General features: G+C 37.7%; 1 protein-coding gene across 13 annotated transcripts in view; it reads left to right on the top strand.

Annotated features, from left to right (window-relative positions):
- Positions 1–26,970, top strand: part of dachd (dachshund d) — a 181,155-nt gene that overhangs the window by 13,283 nt on the left and 140,902 nt on the right. Inside the window, exon 1 of one of the 13 annotated variants that reach the window (XM_051904704.1) lies at positions 21,227–21,245. The exons of the other annotated variants lie outside the window; for them this stretch is intronic. The gene's annotated coding sequence lies outside the window, so the exon portion shown is untranslated. Of the gene's footprint in view, positions 1–21,226; positions 21,246–26,970 lie in introns of those variants that run through there. 13 annotated transcript variants of the gene reach the window in all.

Here is a 26,970-nt window from a genome sequence, read left to right as displayed (position 1 = left end):
GCTATGTTACCAATTCCGAGAAGACAGATTATACAAGGGTTGTAAAATGGAGTATGAGGATTTTGCAGTTATCAAATGTCCTCTCACTCTTGACCTTTCAAATGTCATAAAAGGAATGTGAGACAAAAGCAAGCTCACAGATCTGATTACATGGATCAAAAGTGTCTTTACGCTTCTATCAGTGACAGGCATGTTTAATTGGAGGATACCGGGGAGGGCAGCTAAAACAATCATATTTATGTCTTCTGTGCTGTTTTTATACTTCAAGTATTGTACTGGAGTGCTGGAAACAGCTCGTAGTTGTTGGGGCATTATGTAATTTTCCCTTGATAAAAGAACCTCTTCTGCAGCTGTGTCTCTTGCTTGTCTCACAGTCACATTCCAAATAGTCTAATATTATTCCAAGAGTTGCACAGCTTTGAGTGGGGCCCTCAAATGCGTACTTTAAAAGAATAGCACACATGCTCACGGCTATAATATGTATATTCGTTTTGCCATGGAAGGAGATTTGAGACAGGATAATTAAAGGTGCGTTTCTCAAAGGGTCAGGGTCAAGCCAATAGGAATGTCAGAGACTTGCGAGGCTATGACAGCTCTTTTCAACAGGCCACAGTGGACTGGTGCAGGCAGAGATAGCGCAGAGCCCCAGAAAGGGCAGCACGTTGACAGCTCTCCAGCCACGCCGTCCCAGCAGGAAGGCATCAGTTTGAGAAAAAGATAGCGAGCGAGGCTGTCGGTGGCGCGGACCGAACCGGGACAGATTAGGCGTGGCATGCGGGTCAGCCCGTTCCCACCATTTTGCTCGTGGCCTCCTGGACCCTAGAGTGTTATTAATAAAAGACAGGGCCAAAGTGCTCATTGAAAATCTCAAACTCACCTCTTTCATTAGAGTAGGCGTATGTTGCTAGCACACCAACACACCATTAGTATGCTAGCTGTGGACACTAGTTGACATGTAATGTGCCCTACAGTTGTCTTGTTGTAACTTTCTTTTTCCTGTTTTTAACCTCTGTAACTTAAAGGTAAAACATACCATGCCATTGTTTAAATTCGTATATCCCAGATTAAAATGCTCAGACAATTAGTGGTCTACCAATACAGTATATTCCCAAGGCCAATACAGTATTGGCTGACATTTGGTAATTTATTAGTTATAGACATCAAGCATAAGTTTTGCTATTTGGACAGTTAGTGCAAGTCTGTTATTTTGACATTAATCATGTTAAGGACCATTTGAAGGATCCAAACCATGTGAACCGAAAATGGTCACACTGTAAAAAATGACCTTGATTTTAACGGTGAAAAACAGTTAATTGGTTTACAGAAAGTTTCCGTACTATATATGGTGAATAACTGTAACAGATCTCTAATGGTACATTTAATGTAATTTTACGGTAAAATACCGTTAAATTTACAGTTTTTGGAAGTGAAAAACAACAAGTCATTGTATATTTTACAGTGAAAAACCGTTAATTTTATATTCTCACAATTCCCTGCGTGACAATTCACATTCAAGTATTTTCATTGAACTCTGTAACTCTGTTTCTTCTTAGTTTTTCTAATTAGTTATGTACATTAGGGTTTTATGTTACATCTAATGTTGTTAAATTAATGTTTATTGCATTTTTAAAATTTCATGTGTGTTACCATGATGGTGTTTGTGTGAATGACACTGTGTGCACCTTCTATATATTAGTATTGTCCTTCTCAGCTTGTGGAAAAGCTACTTATGATGAACTTTGGTTCATCATGTGACTCTCATTACCACTGTGTTTGGTGGTTGTCAGTGTATTACAAAGGTACAAAACAGATATTAATATTTCAATAGGTTCAACAGGTAAATTAACATTATATCAGTTAATGAAATACGTTTTTTTTACCGTAGATTTAACTGAATTTTTTTATAGTGTGTAAAATAAACAGTTATGTACCGTAATTATTACAATATAAACCTTTAAATTATATGGTTTTGAACTGTAAAATAGACAGTAAACTAAGTGCTGTCCCTTAAAACCTAAAACGTTACCGTATTTTTTACGGGGATTTTTTTTTTACAGTGCAGGAAATTTCTGTGGTCACTGGATGCAATAGAGCAACTTTAAATCCTAGTTTTAAACCCTGGTGTGCTGCTTCTAATCAGATTCTCTATTATATTAGGTCCATGATAATTGATCAGAAAAATCTAGTGAAAATTGTTATCTAAAGTATAATTAAAAAAAAAAATCGAACTGCTCCAGAGTTCATTTTCACTCAGGCCGAAACCAACTCGTGATCTCAGAGCAATTGTTTTGGTGAGGATCCCAGCACGATTGCTGTGTTCATACATCTAAATGAACCGAACTAAGGGAGAAAAACGCAGCAGGTTCTGAAATAAACGCTCAACGATCCAGGTGTGAAAACACCATAAGTCAAGTATACTTAAGTATTATTGAGTAAGCCATTTATAGTTGCTCCAAAAGTTTGGTTGACTGCTCCAAAAAGTGTAAACGTTTGTCTTATTTGTTTTGAACGTCTCGACCAGTCAACATAGCAACGAGTGAGTTTGGGGGCAGGACTAACGGTTTGTTCAACCAATGGCAGATTTCGGAAAACCTATTTGAAAACATTGATTATTTTTGTAATTCCTTTTGATGATGCTAGTTGCTCAGAAATTAAAACCTTCACTTTTAACTGGGTCTCTGTTAATGCTCTATAAATAAACGTAGTGTATTTGTCAAAGTAAATAATCTGTATTTCAACATGCTAAGTGAGGATATCTGTGCACACAGAGATAAACCGTGCTCCCATAACTCTCTCCTTACCTTAAGTGATGACTGGTGTCATACCTGCCATGTGTTTAAAAGGAAGCATAACATGATAGAGCAAGATCTCTGATCAAGATGTGCAGGTGTGCGACGGCCATGATTTATATGCCATGCCTCAATAAAAAGGATGTCAACTTCAGGCCTTAATGAAAGCTCTTGAACATATCAGTGGAAGTGAGATATGTTGACAGTAAGCATGCAAATGAGGTTAAATGTGTGCAAACTGAAATGAATCACCTCCTGTCTCTGCCATTTCTTTAGCAATAAGCTTTTTGGTGGTTATGTTGCGGCTCGTGACACATTCCGTCCTTTGTTTCAAACTGCTAACTGTATTTAATTTCACATCTTATCGGCCTAGGCTTTGTCTGTCTAGCGGCTCCTCCCGAGTCAAAGCGACCCCTTGAGATAAACTCTGTCAGACTCCGGGGTGATTTATTAAATTCTGATTTCTGTGAAGGACTTTAATGGGGGTGGGGTGGGGGAATACATTGCAGGTGGCTACCAGCTTCAGGCACTGTTTGTTCTCTGATACACCCGCTGAAGGTAGAAGAAAAGAGAGAAGTACAAATCTAAGTGGGATTTCCTTCCTTTGTTGTGGCAAGAGGAACTTTCCCCCTGCAATCCCCCTTTAATTTCACCATTGCAGCAGTTGTTCTGAATAACTGCTGTTTAGAATAGACATCTTGAGGAACTCGGGGCTATTTATACTATCCTGCGACCCAGAAGAGTAAATTTACATTCATGCAAATCCACTAGCGGACACCTAAAAGTGTCTCTGACCCTCTATCCAAATCTATAAGGGAAATGTACTGACCCAGTCTTAGCCCTATTTGATTAAACTAGTTTGCATCTCTTTTTGGGCCCTGCACTTGTAGGCAATGCGTGCATCATGCTAAGTATTTAAAGTGGTGTGTGTGGAAAATGCGCTAGTCAATGTATTATTAAAGCTAATTTACAGCCGAATATGATTAACCACGGCAGGCGTTTCATTTCAAGGTTGTGCTCATATGGCCTCGTCTTTTTCTCTAGCCGTTAATGGCAGGGGAACATGGCCCATAAAAGTGATATGTTACTTATTCTAGTGGTATCTGTGAATGCCACTATGATTAGTGCCTGATGTTCACAGTGTCATACTTTTCTGCTTAGCTTTTGTTAGCCTGTTGTTTTCAAAGAATATATGCTTTTGTACATCCCAAACAAACAATTTCATGTATATTTGTTAGCCTGCATTTATTACTATGTGGTGTGCAAACTGTCCTTTGCCAGTTCCTTCTACTTATTTTGAGAAAAGTGTGTGTGTGTGCCCGGGGCCGAATTCACATTCTTAATAATAAAATACTTCTTAACTTCTATTTTAACTTCTTATTTTATAACTTCAGAATACAGTTTATATATATATATATATATATATATATATACATATATGTTGTGTGTGTGTGTGTGTGTGTTTAAGTAGATAGAAATAGATAGATAGATAGATTTGAATTTATTGGGTAGTTTCAAATATTAAAATTACAACATAACGCTAGATACGTATAATACATATTGCTATTTATGTGCACAAGCAGGGCTTGACATTAACACCTGCGGGTGGATTTCAGCAGCAATTGTAATATTTTAAAAAGGCATCTGAAATAATATTCTAAGTGCAATGTAGTGTTGTCAAAAATATCGATTATTGAAATCTAAAACACTTCCAATACTCATTTTCCGCAGATGCACGATACCAGCTGCGCTTCCTCGCTCTCTCATCTCTTCCACAGCAAGTTGACACACAAACCCGCCTCCCCTCACTCACTCATTTCATTTGCTCAAGATAAATATTGTTTGTGTTACAGGGCTTGAATTTCGGTGTGGGATTGTGCATATTGCGCATAATTTTACTCGTTCTCGCAGATTCTCGCGGCCACCTCTCAGTACTAAATTGAATTCTTTTTCGCTGCTTATTGAGCTTAAACAGTCAAATACACACAAAATAATGTCAAAATACCGGTCTTGGTGAGTATTCACGTTAACATAGTTATTTTTTAAGTGAACATTAACAGTTAAGAAAAAGCATGTGTAACAGTATAATGGATCCGTGCGTCAGGTCTTAAAGTGACAGAGATGAGATAATATTAAAAATATCGGTAACACTTTATTCTAGGGTCTTTTAACTAGTTGCTTATTAGCATGCACATTACTAGAACATTGGCTGTTTATTAGTACTTATAAAGCACATATTAATGCCTTATTCTACATGACCTTATTCTACATTCTTAATCCTACCCAATACCTAAACTTAACAACTAACTTACTAACTATTAATAAGCCGTAAATTAGGAGTTTACTGAGCAAAAAGTCGTAGTTAATAGTGAATATGTGTTCCCTATACTAAAGTGTTATTAAAATATCTATATGGCAGTATGGTGTCAAAATTGTGGCCAGTGAAAATGCTGAAAACTACTAGCCACAGTGGCTGGTGAACAAAAAAGTTAATGTCAAGCCTTGTGCACAAGTAGTCTGAAGTGACAAAAATAGTGTGCATGCTTACTATGGTTATTACGTAATCTGAAAACAACAGACTTTGAAGTGTTTTTCAATAAGTTGATCAATGAGTCTTGGCAAAGACGCTTGTCATTTTCTTCTTACAAAAAGTAAGTAGTTCTTAAGAAAATAGAACACATTGCACATTGGAACATTGGAACATTCTTATGAACTTCTTACGAATTAATTTATCTTAAAAAAAAAACATTCTTAACTTTTTTTCTTAACATGATTTTTCTGAATCTGGCCCCAAGGTTGTGCATAATTCAGAATCGAATTGAATTGAGAATGAGTTTTGAATTCCAAGTAATTTCCTTGAATTTGAATTGAGGTAGCAAACAGGATGAAGAATTTCAGTTTGAATTTGAAAGTAAGAATTAAAATGAATTGAAGTTTAAAGAAATTCATATAACTGTATTTTTTAGACAAACTTTGCATGTTGGTATGAAATGTTTACTGTATGTTTGAAATTCTGCTTAAAGAAATTTGTTTTTAGTATATTTTATATTTGATCATATTTAATAAATTAGGCTTTTGTGGACCAACACTACTGTACATTTCCCGGAATGTATTATCTCTGTTGAATTTCTATGAATTGCAGTTCTTCCTGTCATTCCAATTCCATTTCCAACTTCCTCTGTGGCCAATTCAGTTCAATTTCACATGCATAAATGGAAAGAAAATAGGAAATTCTTCTATTTTAAATTTTGCACAACTCTGGTGTGAACCTCAAGACTGTCGCGGGCCTACATGATCAGAAGTGTACAGACAACTTGTCATAGATCACCTGCCTAGCCACACTTCGCTCAAAAAAAAACAGGGAAAAAAAACAAAACACGGCATGTCTCCTTTACAGCTGGATACTGCGGCCGTCTGCTGTGATCCCCACATCTCACATTTTCTATTGTTCTCTACTCGTCAGCATCTTTTGTCTTTTGGCACTGATTTGTCTTTTGATCTTTGCAAATGATTTATCTGCATGCAATCGGTTTTCGCGCAATGCTCACCCACTTGCCACCACCACCACCCCCTTCCCTTCAGCCTCAGGAAATTTGGAATAGGTCTACAATAACATTGGCAGAACCAAACAAAGCTGTAAAGAAGTTGATCTGGTGTGTTTTGATGCTGTCCTCCACTTTGAAATGAGAAATTTACACCAACATGTTTCCTGTTCACCATACTGTAAATATAGTACTTTGTTTTTTTTTTTTTTTTTTTGACATAACAATAACTGAACACTTTAATGAAGCTGGTCAGATGGTTTCAACTTCCATTTCTCTCCTTTGAGCTCCTCTGATCGCCTTATTTCAGTCCTGCAAAATCGCTCCAAGATCGGGGAGTTCGGTGGAAGACTCTGATGTCTTGAGACGGCAACAGTTTTTCCTCTGTTTGCTTGGTTAAAAGCATTGTGGGTTGGGGGATTGGAGTTGACAACCCTGAGGGTATTAGAGCTGTTTGCCTTCTCTCTCTCTCCCGCTTTTTTTTCCACTCGTCTGCAGCTGTTTGAGTCTCCTCCCGCCAGCTGTCAGTTAGACTCTCTCCGTAAACACCTCCACATACCACCTGCTTCCCACTGGGGAAATAGGTGTATGGTGGAAAAGTTTGAACAATACGGAAAGGCGGACAGGTGGAGAATCTGTATTCAGGCTGTGAGTCCAGGGTCTGACAAGGCGGTTAAGTGGCATCTCTGTCCAGGGTTTGTCAGAGTTACAATAATTCTAATTAGGAGGGCTGTGTTTGAAAAAGCATTCTAGCTCTGTTTCCGAATGAAAGCCGCCTTGATGAATTTAAAAGTTATGAAAGACCTGGATGCATAAATCAAAGGCAGGAAACGGTTGAAGCTGCATCCACGTTGCGGAATAAATGCAATTTGCCGTTTGTTAGAACTGTTTGAAAAATTCAGGTTCCTTCTTCTGCAATTACAGCATAAAGCCTTGATTTGACAGATGTGTAGGTGTGCGTGGTGTTAAGTTACTGTCTGAATGAGCAGTTAACCAGACAGGTATCTTTTCATCTGTCAATATAAGCATTTATTCTGTCCATTGAAACAGTGCAGAGCCCTAGGAGAACTTTATTTAACTTTCCGTCGTCCTTCCAAGACTAAATTCATCAATCCTGACATTATCTGAACGCAAATTGTGAGCGCTAATTAAAGAAATGGCCTACAGAAATTCTGATAACCTGAATGTTTTTCTGGCTGCTTGGCCAACGGGCTCCTTTCACACAGGAAGTTATGAAAGTATTACACGCAGATCATTTGCACAATGAAATCCCTGGCCTCTCTCAGTGTTTGTGTTTGAATTAGTGTAGCAAGTTGAAAAATGACCACCTCTAGGCTAGTTTCACTGCAGTCTGTCAGCTGCAAATATGTAGCATTTAAGTACTACAGCCCTTTTTTATGACTTACTTGTTATTGTTGTTGATTTTGATTTTTGATTTAGGATTTGTATTAATGTTAAACAGGCAAGAGTTGCAACATTCCAACCAAGTCATCTTACCCTAGACTTCCCCAATGCTTTAACCTCAAACCGATCACACAGTCTTGGTCCTTGTTGAGTTATTTCCTCACCTCATCATTTCACAATTGCCGTTAGAGTGCTCTGCAAGTCAATCAGTGAGGCAATGTAACAAGTTTCACCAACTGAGATTAAGGAACGTTTTGATCTTGATAACAGACTTTCAAATTGTGACATGAAATGGAAAACAAAGCATGCAGGTTTTTATGCTAGAAAACAGGGAAGCAATGGATGTAGCGTAATGACGTTGAGCCAAGCTCCTGTTTAGCGCTCGGGAGCCCCAGGCAACTGTAAGGCATCAAGGCCACCTGGGTGCGACTTTATTAAAGGATGAAATGAGAGGTCGCACGTTCCAGACCCTCACATGACATCCTGCTGCTGGAGCTGTACGCTGCCCCGCTCTCCTCCAGCCTGGCTTTTTTGATGGGTTAGCCATGAAAGTGTTTTTCATTAGTCCCTCCGAGGGACCCCGGAATGCTCTTTTGCCAGCAAATCCTATTTTCATTGTTGATAGGTCTGTTAGAAGCATGCCGTGTCTATCATAGGCTTTTAATTAATGCTGCGTGATGTGTTTGTGGGGGATTCGTAGATAGGCACTTTTTTTTGTGATGCATTCATCATTGTTTGAATATTTTATTTTATTTTATTTATGATGTGTATTTATCATCTGATGTGTAATTGATGCACACTGTTTATGCAAACAGTAACCATCAAGCCATCAACGCAAGTTTGTTTATATAGAGCATTTCATACACAATGGTAATTCAATGTGCGTTACATAGAAGGAATTCAAAATAATTACAACAGATGCATATGGATTAAAAATAGCATGCATAAGTGTATAACTTTGTGGTTCATAGTTTTACTTACCCTGCCATAAATCCTAAATAAGATTTTTGGCTGGTAGGTTTTGCATTGTGAACCTGCTGTAATCTGATGATAGCAATCCGGTAAAAACTTTATAGCACTTTTCATGGCTGTAGACTGTAAATTGACTAACTGTTTGCATTGGCAGAGTGTTACCTGTTTTTATAGCAGGATCACATCATGTCGAGCGCCTTATCATTGGCAGGCATGCCAGTGTTCTCGCAAACAGCCACCTGTTTTAGCCACTTGAGCATGTATTTTCCTTTTAAAGGGACGGCTTTAATTTAAGAGAAAAATGATAGCTCGTGAAAGTGCAATCTGTTGACATATTTCACTGTAGCATTATCGGTGCGCGCTGTGATTGGTCTTCTACGGCGTTATCATTTAACAGTGCGCTTTTAATGCTATCATTTAATTCTCCTCTCTCCCTCTCTCCCGCTCATTTGTATGCTGCTCTTTTGGTGTCTGTTTGGGCTAGCTTTAAGAAGCACAAAGCCTTTAATTGTGAGGTTTAACATTTTGCAATTAAAATCCACCCTTATTGCTCAGAGGAACGAATGACGAGGCTTTGATGTATTTTAATCAGCGGAGATGTATTGTACTTTAAGGAGCGTAGAGATCCCTGATACATTTCTGATTTTAAATCGACATCCTCTTCTACCTTTGAAGATGATAGCATTTCAAGCTGAAAGCACTGAGCTGGGGTCCCTTGAACCCTCCCCCTAGATAATAAAGATTTTTATCTTCCCGATTCTAAAGTGGACAAATAGGATTATAGGAGACATTTATATTTCAGCTAAACCAAGAACATCACAATGATTCCCCAGAGCATGAAGAATCAAATCTCCAAAGATGTAATAATTAATGGGAAAAGTTTGCACAAAGAACTTTGTGGGATGATGACATACTTGGCGAAGCTAGCGTTTTGAGCAGCACCTTAGCTCGGCGAATAATTCGATTGGTATTTTGCATCTGTGAGAACATCTGACTTTCGAAAAGGCAAGCAGGAATTCACTAATAATGGATCTCCTCTGCTTCAGTTTCCCTTTGACAGATGGACTGTGCACGCTCAAATCGAATTGGGCTTTAATTGCATTGTGGCGTTTCAAATTTATCTGCTCCAAAGGTTTTGTTTACAGGTTTAGGGGCTCATGAAATGTGATGGGGTTTTTTTATATTTATTTCTAGTCCTCTAAACAGGAGACAACTATAATTCCTGGAGAATGTGCCATGGTTGTTTGCCCTGTGGGGATGAAACTGTTCAATAGGGTAGATTGTTTTTTTTTTTTCTCAATATGCACCTAAATGGTATACAGCTGCCTGGATGGTCTTTGGAGCTGCGTGACTGCTTGGTTGCACAATGTTCACATGATGGGGCTCATTTGGATAGGTGGACACAGTGTAATCAAATTCCTTTCTGCTTCTGAGCTCGCCTCTCCTCTCGCACATTTATGAACGCACTTTACATGTGTACACTAATGTCTTGCCTTATTAAGTCAGAGCTGTTGAATATCAAAGGCCCATGTGCATGGTAAACAGTGCACTTTCCTTTTATCAGCATTATCAAAACAAGCTGATGACGGTTTCGTTTGATAATGTTTCTTCGACAAGAAAAAGCTGCTTGTTAGTAGAAATTGTTTAATCGTGTTGAATTCTGGAGAGAAATCATCCAGAATGCCTCATAGACAAAAATACAACAATCGGTTACATGTTTTTCTCTGTAAATGCTCGTGTTAATATTGTTCTGGATGTTCATTATTAGCTCATAGCGTGCTTCAGATTTTCCACTGAGCGAGTCATGCTAATGTTTAACTATTTTAAACCGAAGCCTCCACAGAATCATATTGCCATTTTGAGAGATTCAAATTTTCTTTGTAAAATTGTTGTACTGTATGTTCTAATTAAAAGTCCCTTCGTAGCCTCGGATGTTAAACCCTTAACTGCTGCGCTAGTAACGCACTGGAATGAGCTTGTGAAGATTCTATCATGCCCTTTGCCACACTCTCATTTGCCTCTTCTTTGTGAGCCTGTAATATTTTTCATGTGCTTCTAATGAAGATTACCCCTCTCTACCATCCACTCACCTTATCGTTAGCCTGAGCTTTGCCCGCGCACTAATTGATGCACCCCTGCCAATTCCGACTCCGGCCCTGTCACTGACCCCCATTAAGAACCCGTCCTCCCCTTCTTATGGAAATCAGCCCCAGCGTTGTGAATCCTCCACCTCCAATCAGCTCAGCTCAAGTGGAGAAAACAGCCTCTCGTACCAAGATCAAGCCTGACTATTGCTTTGTGTCCGCTGGTTATGGTGGCGGTGTTCTCAAAGACACTGCATTCCTTTAAAAATGTCCGAAAACTTTTACAGTAGAGAACGCTTGATAATTAAGACGAGTCATTTGCAATGATAATCAAGCGATTTGATCAATGCTTTTTTTTTTTTTTTTTTTTTTAAGAAATGTTTTATTCTCAGTCAGTCATGATTAACTAGTCTTTTTAAGATTATAGATTTTATAGATCATTTTGGTTAATGTTTTTGTTGCAGATTTGCATTGACATGATGTTAATTAATGAATATTGTCACTGATTTAATAAATAAATACAAATTAATAAATAAATAAAGTGACTAGTATTTAGTTTGTGTTGTGATCCAAATACTTAATATTGGTTCATTGGTCATGTGATATGTTAAATAAAACAGAATTTATTAGGCCACAGATATGATTAGAGCCTTAAATTCATGTAAATTTCCATCATTTTAAACATTTTCAAAATTGTCTTTATGTAAAACTTATTTAAATAAATTAAAAAAACAAAGCATACATTTAAACCACTTTCATCTCACCTGCAGGATAAAGGAGATTTTATAGTATCTGACCTGTTAGCAAACGTTGTCATCAGATTTATACATGCTGGCGTATTGCACCTGTTCTAATATCTTCATGCTGTGCACACCAAAGCATGTCCATGTGACGCCAACCTAGCTTAACTGCTCTAATATAGATGCTGTATCTCAACCTCTAGATATTTATGGCTGAAACACAGGGGCACTCCCATGTCGAGTTCCTCTTCACTAGATCTGATGTCAACACACATTCCATGCAGTTTTCTGGAAGCTTGACATTTTGAGATAACAATTCTGCTGTCCAGGTAGCTTAGTTAAGCATTGCAGTTAAGATGCCTGAAATGGTGACGAGCAATTTGATACCTTTAACTGGCAGCTAATATTATATGTCAGTGATATGTCCTGAGTAAATGTCTTCATCTATTGTTATGGTCATGGCTTTAAACCAGAGTCAGAATCAGCTTTCCACTTTGGTGTAATTCAGCTGTTCAACACTGCTAATTCTGTAAAAGATTTAAGATTTCAACATTAGCCCCTTTTTTTTAGCCTGCTATCTGCTAGCAAAGTCCATTTATCCCATTTTTCCCACAGCAAATTGTTTTAGTGGTCAGCTGAATACAGCCGGAAATGCTTTTTTCTCATTCCAGTCCCAAGCGCAGAGACCGTGGCCCCTGTCTGTACTTACACTGATCTAAAACTGGCTTCGGAGAAAGCAATCTGCCACATGCTAGCCCTTGCAACATGTTTTTTATAGTATCAATAGTCTACCCTGCTCTCAGACATGACATCACAACAATTGGGAATCACTTTCAGCACTCTACTCTGTGAGGGTAACAGCCTGGCCAGAGACGGATACGGTATGGCAGTCGGCTCATGGGCTAGTCAATGTGTAAACACAGCATGGTAGTGATTTTGTGAGTGATATGCACTTCAGTTCTTGTAATACATGCCTTTAAGTTACAATGCAACAAAATGTCATTGGGTCTCATTCACTAATAATTGCTAAGTTGTGTACTTGTATACTCAAAACAGGTTCATTTAAAATGTCCACAGTGCAATTCACAATGTGTGTGTGTGTGTGGTTCAGGTAAACCCTATACATTATGTGGACACAGTGTCCCCCACAAAGATGGCAATATCCAAAATGATTGCCAGTTAGCATCACTGTTTGCTGATGCTAGCACTGATGCTAACAGATGTCGTTTTTTTTTGAAAATGTAAAAATGCAGAAGGTTTTCTGTGATGGGTAGGTTTAGGGGTAGGTTAGGGGATATAATATACAGTTTATACAGTATAAAAATCATTATGTCTATCTCAACCTGCGGCCTGTCACGAATGCAAATGCGGCCCACAATATGCTAACCACATTTAAAAAATTCCAGTTTTACATTTTATTTTTAAATTAAATTAAAATGGATTAAATGAATATAAGTTTGACCTATAATGTTTTTTTTTTCATATATTATTTTTTTTATCATATATTATTTTCGGACATGCGCAGACCTACTATATACTGAGTGCTCAGTTAACGTACACTTACAAGCGTGCGCTTTGGTAGAATTCTAATATAGTAGCCATTATTTTTGTAAATGTAGGAAAATGGACAAATTTGTTATTAGAGGAAAAAAAAACTAAATGAGGAACATACCAATGAAGGAACACATTGCAAACAAGAAGAGTAGCATCAGCAGCGAAGGTAAGAAGAATGGAAGAATGAATCAGTTTACTGTCAATGAGCGAGATGGGCAGCCTTTGTTTAAAGTACTTGGCATATGCAAAACCTACAATGTCAGTAGACATGTGAATTTGATGTGTTTGTTTGATGTACTTCAATAAAAATAACCGCATCGGCGCACCCGCGGATGCTGCGCGAGAGATTGCGACGTGACAGAATGCTTGATATCGTCAGAGATTGTAATTACAATGCGCTCAATGTTGTTTGTAAAGAGAGTTGATTAAGGCGTTTGTGGCCTATATAACATTCTGTCATTGTTTGGTGACTGTTAAGATGCTGTTGAAGAGAATTTACATCCAGAATTACTTAAATTGCTTGTATACATTTTGTGTATGTTCATTGAGCATTATTATCTGATTACTGCAATGCTAATGTCAGTAAGTTAGTTTTTATTTGGTGGAATACATTGTTCTCATTTTCTCTCACATACTGTATATCGGGATTGTGTAACGTGAGTTTATTGAACAAGAAAGTTTCACTTTGATATGAAGTCACACTGCTAGCCATTTCAACACACTGTGAAACAAAAACGAATTTCTTATAGTAGGCCTATTTGTTGATTTTGCAGAGTGTGACAGAAATAAAATACCGCATGTGCCACCAGAAAACACCGCCTCTTCTGTGTGTGCAACATTTACACTACCGTTCAAAAGTTTGGGATCGGTAAGATTTTTAATGTTTTTAAAAGAAGTTTCGTCTGCTCACCAAGGCTGCATTTATTTAATGAAAAATACAGTAAAACAGTAATATTGTGAAATATTATTACAATTTAAAATAACTTTTCTATTTGAATATATTTTACAAAGTAATTTATTCCTGTGATGCAAAGCTGAATTTTCAGCATCATTACTCCAGTCTTCAGTGTCACATGATCCTTCAGAAATCATTCTAATATGCTGATTTGCTGCTCAAGAAACATTTCTTATTATTATCAATGTTGAAAACAGTTGTGTACTTTTTTTTCAGGATTCCTTGATGAATAGAAAGTTCAAAAGAACAGCATTTATCTGAAATACAAAGCTTTTGTAACATTATACACTACTGTTCAAAAGTTTGGGGTCAGTAAGAATTTTTATTTTTATTTTTTTGAAAAGAAATTAAAGAAATTAATACTTGTATTCAGCAAGGATGCATTAAATCGATCAAAAGTGACAGTAAAGACATTTATAATGTACTAAACGCATATACTGTTCTTTTGAACGCTCTATTCATCAAAGAATCCTGAAAAAAAATATATATATATATTCTACACAAATATTTTGTACAATTGTACACAATAAATGTTTCTTGAGCAGCAAATCAGCATATTAGAATGGTTTCTGGAGGATCATGTGACACTGAAGGCTGGAATAATGATGCTGAAAATTCAGCTTTGCCAACACAAGAATAAATTACATTTTAAAATATTTTCAAATAGAAAACAGATATTTTAAATTGTAATAATATTTCACAATATTACTGTTTTTACTGTATTTTTAATTAAATAAATGCAGCCTTGGTGAGCAGATAAAATGTCCTTTGAAAACAGTAAAAATCTTACCGATCCCAAACTTTTGAATGATAGTGTAGGTATTATAATAATAATATTATCTGCTAATACCATAACATCAAATCTGATTTTCATTGGTGACGTCATATGTAAAAGATATGCGGCCCGTGAGACTTGCACTTTGACCATAGTGCGGCCCACTGGGAAAAAAGGTTGAGAACCACTATGGAATGTCCCCAGAAAACATGAAAACCCAGGATGTGATATACTATTATTGAGTGTGAATAATTTTAAATGCAAAGGTATTGATAAATCATGAGTTCTGCAGGAACATGTTTGAAGGTTTTACAAAAGTTTTACACACAAATACATGTGCGCTCTAAAAAATGCTGGGTTGTTTCAACCCATGTTTGGGTCAAATATGGACAAACCCAACTGTTGGTTTAAATTTTTTAATTAAATTTAAGCGGTTGGGTTTGTCCAAATTTGACCCAAACATGGGTTGAAACAACCCAGCATTTTTTGTGAATGAGACCTAATGCTATTCCAAGCAAACCATTATACTAGTCTAGCTGATTTCTTGTAGGTTTATTTAAATGTGTTTACAACAATTAGGAGTAATCAGGTGGTGTGCTTGTGTTTTAGCACAGTACATAGTCATTAGTAGGTTTAAACACCTTATAGGCACTTCACTCTGTTTTTATTTTGCTTGGATTGCTTTGTTGTATTAAAAGAACAAGATCCTGTTTTTCTGAGGACATTTTGATGTGCTTCCAGATTGTCCTCGAATGCCTCATAAAATATGGTTCCTGGATCAATTAATTGCGTACAGAGTGGAAAAGCAGAGCGGCGAGTGTTACAATGGAGGGCCTGTCTCCCCTGGGCCCTAGAGGCTTGCACTGTGATGTTTCATTAACTGTGCGCAGGCCTGTGGCCCCCAGTAAACACACAGTAATTAGGGAATTTTGAGTTGTCGTTTCTGAGCTTGCACTATGGTAATGATGATATGACCCCAAAAAAATATGAGGTACTTGCGAGGTCATGGAATAGGCAACCTGCATTTAATTCTCCTCACTGGTCCAATTTAAATTAGCCTGCAACTGTTTAATATTCTAATTCTTGTGTGCTAAAATGGAGATTTATTTACAGATAAGGGTGAAGGATCATATTTTATGAATTTTTTTCCCTTTGGAAGCTAATCGTAGGGCGCAGATTGACGGACCGTTTGTCTGTGTCAGCAGCGTAGGACTTATTTGCTTGCTAATAAACACAGACGTCTAAATGTATACAGTCGTAAAAAATGACTAGCAGTCAGTGTTAATTATTCCAATGCAAAACAGCAAATTGCACATTTCGTTATGCACCGGGTGTTTTTACCTCCAATATTAACATTATATTAAGTCTCCTAATTAGTGATGGCTGCAGTCGGGCCTCGCAATAGTAATTGCTTTTGCTTCTTTAAATAAAAGATGCCATGTACAATTGCGTCTCGTTACCGATATCGGGTAAACAGCGGCAGCAGGCTGAAACCAGAGTGGCCAGGTTGGCGAGCGGTGCCCGGGCGGAGCGTCTGAGAGACGAGAGAGAGAGCGAGAGCGAGAGAGAGACCTGCGGATGGGGAGGCGGTGGAGGCAGCATGTCAATGAGACGACTCGATGTCACTGAGCTCACCAGTCAGGACAGCCATCTGGAAAATCAAAGGCCAGTGCCATCTGCTTTACTTTCCCACTGTTTTCCCATCTCTCTCTCTTTCTCTCTGCCACCCGGCCATCAAAACGGGATCTTTGTTTCTGCCTTCTCCTGGATTTAAGTGCCATCTTGTTTTGTCAACCTGGCTGATGTGAAATTTTTCTTTTGGCGCAGATTTTGTTTTGTATTTTGACCTGTGAGATTACGGTGAAGTTCAGCGACATTTGAGTGCCCTTGTGAAAAAGATGACTTTTTATTTGTATTTTTAGAGTTTGGGAATGTATTTTCATTGTTTAAAGACTCTCTTTTTAAGAAGCGTCGTCGGTGAGACACAGATGGAAAGGTGCCCTGGTGTTTCCCCCCCTTCTTCTGAAAGAAATCTCCTGACTCTGTAAAATGGGCAATGATGACATATGTGGATGCGGGCTTGTTCATATCTTTGTGGGGCCTTTAGGGAAATAAATATCTGAGAACATTCAGTGAAATGAAGCTCACTCAATAAATCAACCTGACACAATAAACACTTCTGGCACATGCTCCCCCCCCCCAATCCTTCCTCCTTTTCTCTCTCCGGCACCACCTACCTCTCGACGCTCTTGCCGCTACCAAATGGTGCCTCCCCAAAGGCCGGTAAATCAAATCGGCACACAAATACAGTGGGAATTTATTTGGAATGGGTTTTTGTTCTGTTTAACGCCCGATTGTTAGATGGACTGGGCCGATGATAAATCTAGAGACCGCCGCTTTACCCGTGCTCGGAGCCTGTTGCACCTCGGCGCCGCATATAAATCATAAATCCGATTGCATGAGAGAGCTTTTGCTGGCTGTTGACAGGAAAGAGAGTGGCAAATGAACAGAATATATGTCCAACGCTATTTATCTTCCCCCGGCTGCTACTGCTGCAGACTGCTGGAAGTTGCCAGAAAGTTTCATATTGAATCGGGAGAGGTGTGAGGTGCAGAAACGTCCTGCGGTGTGATTAACGACTGCAGAGTCGTACGCATTTGCCACAGAACGTATCTGAAACACTGATGCACGTGTAGCCATTAACGCACCGTTCGCTAGCTGTCCATATTGACTTACGTGTTTTATTAAAGGGATAGTTCACCCAAAAATCATTTTCTCATAATGGGGCCATTCCAAACCTGTAAAGAAGATATTTTGAAGAACTGTTTTTGTCCATAAAATAGAAGTCAATGGCGTACAAAACAACACCGAACCCTATTGACTTTCATTGTACGGACAAAAAAAACCTCCCATGTTTTGTGTTCCACAGAAGAAAATTAGTCATACATGTTTGAAAAGACATCAGGGTGAGTACATGATGTCAATTTTAATTTTTGACTGAACTATGCCTTTTAATTTGTGACCTTGTGCTGATTTGAAATCCCTTCCGCCACTTGCTTACATGCTAAATTCCCTCCCAATCCCCTGGGCACTATTTAAACAGCAATAATATAAGCTGTATAGCAGGGAATAATTAGTTTATCAGTGTTTGCTATGGTAACACACGTGGTAACAGTCTTAAGTGATTGCATTTTCAAATGGCAGGCCCCGCATACATTTTCTTTTATCTAGCCACGCAGTGGCTATGATTGCTCAGTGTTATAAATGGCACATACTTTGTAAGCGGAGAGAAAGACATTGTTTACAGTTGGCCCCACACCGTGAATCTGTCCAGTGTAAGGTAATCTGCAGTAATAAGCTCCATTTGTTTTGTTTAGCTTTTTAACAGAGGGCTGAGGAAGAGTGTGAGGGAGAGAGAGAGAAATCTCATTTCAAATCCTACTAACCTCCTTATCTCTATTTGTTCAGTTGTTTTTAATGCCACATACTGAAAGAATTTCAATAGCTGTTTTGCCATGAAGTCATTTGTTATCCTTCAGCAGGCTTTGGTCTCCCTATTGTGTGACAGCCGCCGAGTGCTTGAATCTTCCAGATGGAGCTAGCCAGAAAGAGACGCTAGCAAACAAGCGTATGCTCACGTACACACACACACACACACACACACACACACACACACACACACACACACACACACACACAAACGCAGGAATACTTTTAGGGTGAAATGATTGTGTCTTGTTCTCAATATCTTACTTCCAAAAATATATACACTATATCAGTGAGAATGTGTCAGGCACTTTGTTATAACAGGTGGGACAGCTTGTCCCTGAAAGCTCCCATCTCTCTGTTGTTATGCAGTGGTCACATCTTAACACAACGAGAAGCGCTTTATCCTTAGGCCAGTGTCACGCTGGATTCCATATGAAGTTACTTTGCTTGTCTGCAGCATTATGTGCTGCTGACAGTCTTCAATGTGAAATTCACAGTCAAGGTGCACTGCTGTGAAATAATTTAACAGCTTAATGGCATGCACTTAACCAGGACTTAATTTATGGTACCCAAACGTTAAGGGATACTGACATATAAAGGAGAAATGTGAAATAGACGGTTATTAAAAGACACTTGGAATTACTTTCCATCTGTTAAAGTCGACACGAATTGCCATTCGCAAGCCATTTTACTTCCGAAATGTGAAGCGATTCCAAGCGAAACTGGATATTCTTTGGGAAAAATGGTGTCAGACCGAATGCAAGTTTGCTACAACTGTGATTTGGAATATAGCATTATTCAATCCAGCATAAGTGATAACATCTTAAAAAGTTTCAGAGATTACCATATTTTAGAAGTTATCACATTCTGATTAAAGATTACAGACAAACAGTTTCTTTCTTTGGAGTAGTATGCACAAATGAATAGTTTGCAATAATACCATGTATTTAGAAAGTAAATATGGACGACTTTGATTTCATGTTGACTTTATTCTATATACTTCTTTAATTTACATTATTATTGACAAAGAAATTTACCTCAATGGTCAACTACATTCACAATCTAGAGCCATCATCAACACATACTTGAAAGTGCTAAAGTTTGCCAAATGTTGTACTGTGTGGCCTTGTATTTTTTTTGCAGGGAAATGCTGGGCATTTATTTGAAATAGAAATCTTTTATAGCAATGTCTTTACAAAGTCTTTACTGTCAATCCTTGCTGAATAAAAGTATCAATTTCAGGGCTCAACACTAAGGATTTTTTCTACTGGCCCGCTTGGGCCAGTGGTTCAAATTTTTACTTGCCCCGCCAAAATTTTCACTTGCCCCACAACAAAAATATTAATAATAAAGTAAAGTAAAAGAAAAGAAAATGGGCCTATAAAATAAGTCTAGTAATTGTTTTCGTTGTTTTTGATACATGTAACCTTAATAAATAGGGGTATGACACCAAAAGCTACTAGATTAACTCACTTTAATTTAAAATAACAGTAAGTAAATAAACAGTAAAGTAACAGTAAGACAAATAAACAGTAAGTAATAAAATAGTAACAAATAATCAAATTACAAGTAATAGCACAATTAAATACAACAGAACAAACATAAATGAAACAAATGGTGCTTTTCAAGTTTTTCATGCAGGTTTAAACAGGAGATTTTCAGGTACAGAAATTGTAATCTGATGTATAACTATATAACTATAGATTAAACTTTATTAAAGTTAATCAGTCAAGAGCAGTTACAGATGCCTAAATAATGTTTTGAAATGTTGAAAATATAAAACGTTACTGTTATTTGAAATTATTTAAAAAATGAACAGACACTTTAAACGTGAAATTAAACCCGCCAGTAGGTGGCAGTGAATCACTGTTAATGAGTGAGTCATTGAGATTCAACCGATTCATTCAAAAAGCTGATTCATTCAGGAAGTGTTGCTCAGAGATGCAAAACAATGCTGTGTGGACTTTGGAACTATTTTCGTAGGCGAAATAGAGCGAAACAGGCGATTTGGTGTCTAAAATGTAAGTCACTTGATAATGAATTCTTGTTCATTAAACTGTACGCTGTATAAAATCAGTATCACATTTGTAATCATGCTGATATTTGGAGAAAAATGGCGCTCTTTGTGTAATATTGGTTAACTATATTGAATGATATAAATATAAAAGATATACATGGGCAATTTTGCCCGTATCCTGAATTCTGGGGCATTCTAAAGGCATTTTAGTAGACTAAATCACGCAGTGAAAGCGTACACTCTAAATATGCTCACGCACAAGTCTAATCTACTAGACTACGTCACGTAGTGAGTGCGTGCACTCAATGGGTGTGTTTTTGTTTGGTTTTTGTAAAGTGAGGGACATACCCGATAATGTCAGATCGTTAAATCAACAATTACGATATCATAGACAATATATAACGCACACCCTACAGCACTGGCCCGATCGGGAAAGTGACCGTTCCGTCTACTGTCCCGAGCATCGTTCACACTGGCCCCGGGCCATCGGGCAGTCCTTATTGTCGAGCCCTGAATTAATCAAGTATCAAAAAAAAAAGATCTTACTGACCCTAAGCCTTTGAACGGTTGTGTATCTTATTTCAGTAAACTTTTGTTGCAAATTTTATTTCCAAATTCTCACCTTATTGAGCTCTTCTTTGCTATAGTGAATTATTCTTTCACATGACTCCCTAGAAAGCTGCCAATCTCGGTATTCAAAAGAAATGCTGCAACCTCATTTTCTGGCTGCCCACATAGGAGATGTTTTACATGTTCCTTTGCAGTGCGATTCTTGCAGCAACATGTATGGAAAACCAAAGATAGTCTGAGATGATTAGATTTTATGTCAACAGGACTCTTTATTATGTTTCCACTAACTCTTTTTTCTCTTTCTTCCTTGCATGGCATCTTGGGCATACCTGTGTGATGACACTCCCAACTCAGGTTAGTGATGTTCAGTATTTTGCCATTGTATCTATTATGTATAAATCCTTCATGTCCACAGAGACAACTAAACAAAATTTCAAAGTAGCAACAACAAGTAGGACATTTCAGCTTAAATTACAAAGATAAAACACATTGGCCATAACACATCTAAATGCGTATGACTATAGGCCAAGCTGTATTATCTAAATACAGAAGCTCTAATAAGGTCAGTCTAATGTTTGGCTGTAATAAGCATAACAGTAGCTGGGATATGACTGATTCACAGCGGACCTCCAGGTTCCATTCGTAACTTAATGGAACTGTGCTTTAATTTGATCAAGCTCTTGATTGACAGCTGCTCACGATATCTCGCCAGTAACCCTTGACAACGGACATTAGCGTCGGATTAAAGCAAGGTGTTAAAGTGTATTAAAAATTAAGTCGATTTCCTTTCTGTTCGCTCATTTCCCCCCTCAGACAGCATTAAAATTCCTCTACAGTCCATTTTTATAAGATGATAGCAACTTCTCATCGGGTCTCACCATGCTCTTTTGAAGAAAACTGAATGACTAAATATACAGGAGTATTGTTAAAAGGAAAAAGACGAGAAGAAAGTGTCATCCTTCATTGAATAAAGCATACAAATAATATATGACTTGTGTGCAGGGGAGTTATCTGCAGAACACTGGGCTTTACCTGTCAAAATGAATCTGATCATATCTCAGATGGGTTCATATTGCAGGCTGGTACACGTATGAAAGCGCAGCCCCCTTTGCAGAGAGCTTTATCTGTCAAAAAGGCTCAGCTTGAACCTCTTAATTTGCGCCGAACTGCAAGCCTGCACTTTGTTTATTGTATTATTTCACGCTGCTGTAAATAGACATAAATCTCTCGTAAGAAATATTGTTCAGCCAGACACCAAAGCTTCCCACTTAACAGAGATCGAGCATTACTTATTTGATTCCATTTCCCTTCGTTTATGGATTCGTGAAGAGTCTGGTTTGAAGACAATGAACTAACAAAAGATTGTTTTAACAGCTGTGCGTCTTTGATTACAGGCTTCTTTGAAGTATCACTTTAAGTTTGTCTTTGAACTTGGATAGAGATCAGAAATGATTTGGGCTCCTTTTTGATGTAAAAGGAGGGATTTGATTGTTGAAATGTTCATAAACTGTTTCCAACCGTTTCCAGTTTGGTGTTGATTTTCAAAGGGGATGAGGGGGAGAGATACTCCTCTTCATGCATGTGATCAAAAAAGACACATTGTTGTCTCTCCTGTAGAGCAACTCGAGGAGAAACATTTTTCTGTTTTTCTTCAAAAGTGACTGTGGATTTACATTGCTTTTTGGGGGTAAAAAAAAAAAAAACCTTTTGTATTATATTTTACATTCATTTTTTTTTCTTCATTTTCTTTTTTTTTGGTGATGTTCTGGATGGTTTTACAAACAATTAAATATACTAATTGATAATCACATTAAAAATAATGCAATAAATGTTCTCAAGTCATGTTTTGGGTTACATTCAAACGGTATTATAGGATTAAGTCATTCTGCACTAATCTAAGGGATTGTTTCTTGTCAGCAATCTGAGAGCCATTAAAAGCCAGTTATATGTATAGAAATGTTGAATATCAGATTAGTTTCATGTAGTTTAAGAAGTTAGATTAAAGGGATAGTCCACCCAAAAAAAAATAAAAATTCTGTCATCTTTTAATCACATAAATTGTGACTTTCTTTCATCTGGGGACCACAAAAGAAGATATTTTAAAGAACGTTGGGAACCAAACAACATTGGAACCCACTGACTTTCATTGTGTGGACAAAAAAAGATATTTCTCAAAATATATTTGTTTGTTCCACAGAAGAAAAAAAGTCATACAGGTTTGGAACGACATGAGATTTAGTAAATAATGAGAGTATTTAAATTTTTTGGTGAACTATCCCTTTAAGTTTTGGTGTGCTGATATTATTATCACATTTATGATGTCATAATACATTAATGTATTTCATTGTTTTTAATGGCAGCAGGCTTTATTTAATGTGGTGTTGCTGTTATTTCTATCTTAATGATGGAGAATAGGTCAGATGGATGTGATTTTCCTTTACTTTTGTGTGGGAATGTGGAAAACAACTGGCATTTTTCCAGTGCCTGTCCAGATAGATTAAATGCAATGTAAAGACAAATGCCAATGCACAACAAAAAACATGTATCAGTGTATGCCCAAGTTTAAATTCATATTTCATTCTGCTTATTTTAGTAGCACTCTGGTCTAAATGCTCATCTCTTGAATAGATATAGTGTCTGCGTATTTATAATTGTCAGGCTTTTTTCCCTCTGAAAATTACAACCTCGACTCGTAAAAAAAAAGGCAGAAACAAAGTTAGAGTACATGGCCTATATCTGTCAAAGACATTAAAAGACAGTGCATAACTCTTGATTTATATTCGTCCGGGAAAAAAAGGCAATTTTTCTGTATATTTCATTGAGTCAAGGACAAAGAAATGGATGGCCCCAGCTCACCAAATGACCCACATAACAGAATACATGCAATTCATGATCTACTTAAACAACGTGATAAATGCAAATACTGTCACATCGCCCTAATCCCTGCGCCATTACGCATGAATCTCTCATTTCACTTTTGTTTCCTTTCTTTTCACCCTGCTGTTTTTGATACAAACACACTTGGCTTTATTCCCAAGGACTCTGATATGAATGTTATTGGAAAGGAAGGGAGAGAAAATTTAGATATTTTTACATGATGTCCTACATTTTGTCAGCTAAAATGGGGATATTGCCTGAGCGAGAGTGAGGCATGTTCTTCAGTTGTCAAAAGGCAGTAAGTAATGATTAAAATAGCAGTGTGAAACGCTGGGAGATTAAAGTGATGCTAATGATAAGTGAGAGAAGAAAAGGGCAAGCTATATTTTAATTCCTAGGAGAATGGTTAATGACTTCTATTGCCTGAGATTAAACTAAACCTGTCTCATCAGCTTTTTTCTGCTCACAGAGGAAAAAAAGGGCCCCGTGCACTTTAATTTATTAAACTCTTTTAAGGAAGCACATTGATCTACATAGGTTAAACTTTCAAAATTTGGGCAGCACGTTCCATAAAGCTGTCTGCAGGAGCAGGGGCAGTGGAGTAGCTCAAGGCACTGCCATAAAGAATTCATTATCTATGAACTGCCACATTTAATCAGAAAATATCAATTATTTAAAGGGGAAGGCTTGCTTCTGTTTAGCGCTGGAGGATTTTGAGACGGTCCAGATTAAAGTGACAACCGCAGACAATGTGCTGTGTGAATTTCCACTGTAACACAAGCCCTCGTTTTAGGTGTATTCGCTACGGCGTGTCAAAGCCCGCTCTCGCCCACTGTATTCACGCCTGTGATTACAATTACATCAATAATGCAGAGGTGTACTGCAAGTAAAATATTTATCTGGCTTTTTCAGCCTTTCTCGATTGACTAAGACATGCACTGTAAAAATTTAACCGTGACATTAAAACACAACCTCACATGACCTGAGTAATGAAACGTGTGTGTTTTTGTTGACATGCCATTACGCGTTCCGACAGACTTTATTAAACTCGGTTTTGAGGAAACCTTTTGGCATGTTCCTGGTGAAGATATGGGGCGGTGACACACATTTTTGATGCTAATTAGCATGCATTCCGATCCACTGAACCCAGCATAACAGCCCGATCCTCGCAGCCGCTAGAATTTCTCGGCACCGGCGTGATAGAAGTCATTGAACATTCTGCTGACAGCAGATTATTTTTGTTTTTATACAGATGTCAGGCTTGAGTTGCTGGTGTTTTCCACTCTAGCTACAGGGCCTCAGAGCCTTTACACTGTAATGGGAGCAAACGATTATTCTTTTCTCTCTTGGTTTGAGATGTAAACAAGGAGCTGATATTTAAAGGGATAGTTCACCCAAAAATGAACATTCTGTTGTCATTTATTTACCCTCATGTCGTTCCAAACCTGCATGGCTTACGTTTTTCTGTGGAACCCAAAAGAAGATATTTCAAAGAATGTCTCAGTGTTTTTTTTTTTTTCCCATGCAGTGAAAGTCAGTGTGATCCAATGTTGTTAAAAATATCTATAAAAAAATGTGTGTGTGTGTGTGTGTATATATATATATATATATATATATATATTATATATAGTTTCTTTGGGCCTCAAACAAGGATCCCGATGTTGAAAATGGCATTGTTAGCAACAGTTAGGCTTATTTTTATACCGACTTTAGCTCAAGGTTAGTTTTAGACTTGTGTAACGGAAATAATGACTGATTTATGGAAATATGTATTGGGTTTTGCAGGAGTATGAAGCGCTCCAAACAACGCTACAGCTTGAGATCCAACAATAATGCTTACCATGCGGCAAATCAATAGTGTCAATTGCCAAAGCTGCTATGCAGAATTTGATACCAAGGACTTGTGATGACGTTCACTGCTGGGTCAATAGCCATGCGATCCTTTATTCGTTTTCGAATACATAATGACTTTCATTGTTAAGAAAGACTCTGACACAGTGCCATTACAATTGATTGCTTCAGTACATGCAAGAATAACCCAATAAATCACCCTTGCCAATAATGCTTGAGGTTTGCCGTTCAGTTGATCAGGTGTGGCACTGCGACGAGATGTCATTTAAACATATTTAGTTGTACTTTCTTATCGAGTTTGCATTTAAAGTGGCAACTAATTATAATTTGTTTGCCTCACTAAAAACAATAGAGAATGCTGCCCAGCTCTCTGCAATAATGCATTAAGAAATCACATTAATAATGCACATATTTTTTCTCACATATTTATAGCTTTCCCCCAGACACCAACATGTCACAGTTGTTGTTAGATCCCTATTGGTTTCAATTAAAACCTCGCTGAAGCAATAAAAATAGGCAATTAAATTGGAGCACTTCAGAGGTAGAAATGGGCTGATTAAATTAACCTTGAACTGCAATTAGGGTTAAAAATAAAGCTATATATGTATTTGTCTCAAGCAACAATATTAATCTATGTTTGTTAGGCTAATACTCGTGGAAGTTTTAATTACAGCAGTTGCTTTGGTTTTAAAGTGATAAACTTTGTATAATTTCATTACTTTAAACTTTGCTTCAATACTTTAGTGTTAATGAACACTAACACGTGCCTGCAGTGAGTAACTTCTCTGATTGAGTGTTGGCCATATGGCCCGTCTGACTCCCTCTTATATGGAGAGAATGACCTCAGCCTTGATATAAATGAGCTTTTGCGGGACGGCTCGGCCTTTGACTGTGACACTAATGGAATGCTTGTGCTCACAGGCTTTTACATGCTTAGGTAAAAAGGCTTTTGGTAGTGGATCCTAACACATGTTAGCTTAAGTGAAAACATTTATTTCTGGAGCAATGCACTCGCTGTCATTTCAGCTGCAGCTTGTGTCGGCCCGTGTGTCTCATTATCTTGCACTTTAAATCAACATGTACCTCCCACCCCCGGCCCAATGGCACAGCGGTCCCAGGCCCTGTGCCTCTGTTGCGTTCTCTGACTGTCGTTGTGTTTGTCTCATTGCTGTCAGTTTTAAAAGTTAAAAATATTCCTGTTGCTGTCCTCGTGCCACTTTTACCTTATATTTTCATACCTTTCTGTGATTCTTTTAGAAACGTCCGTCAAATCCCGTGATCTTTCCTGCAGCTAAGATACCTCTGCCCCCTATATGTCGTTACCTAGAGGCCGTCTGATTCTTTTAGCAAC

This window comes from Ctenopharyngodon idella, chromosome 9 (genome assembly GCF_019924925.1).
Source record: "Ctenopharyngodon idella isolate HZGC_01 chromosome 9, HZGC01, whole genome shotgun sequence".
Lineage (NCBI taxonomy): Eukaryota > Metazoa > Chordata > Actinopteri > Cypriniformes > Xenocyprididae > Ctenopharyngodon > Ctenopharyngodon idella.
This window is presented reverse-complemented; position numbering and strand designations above follow the sequence as displayed.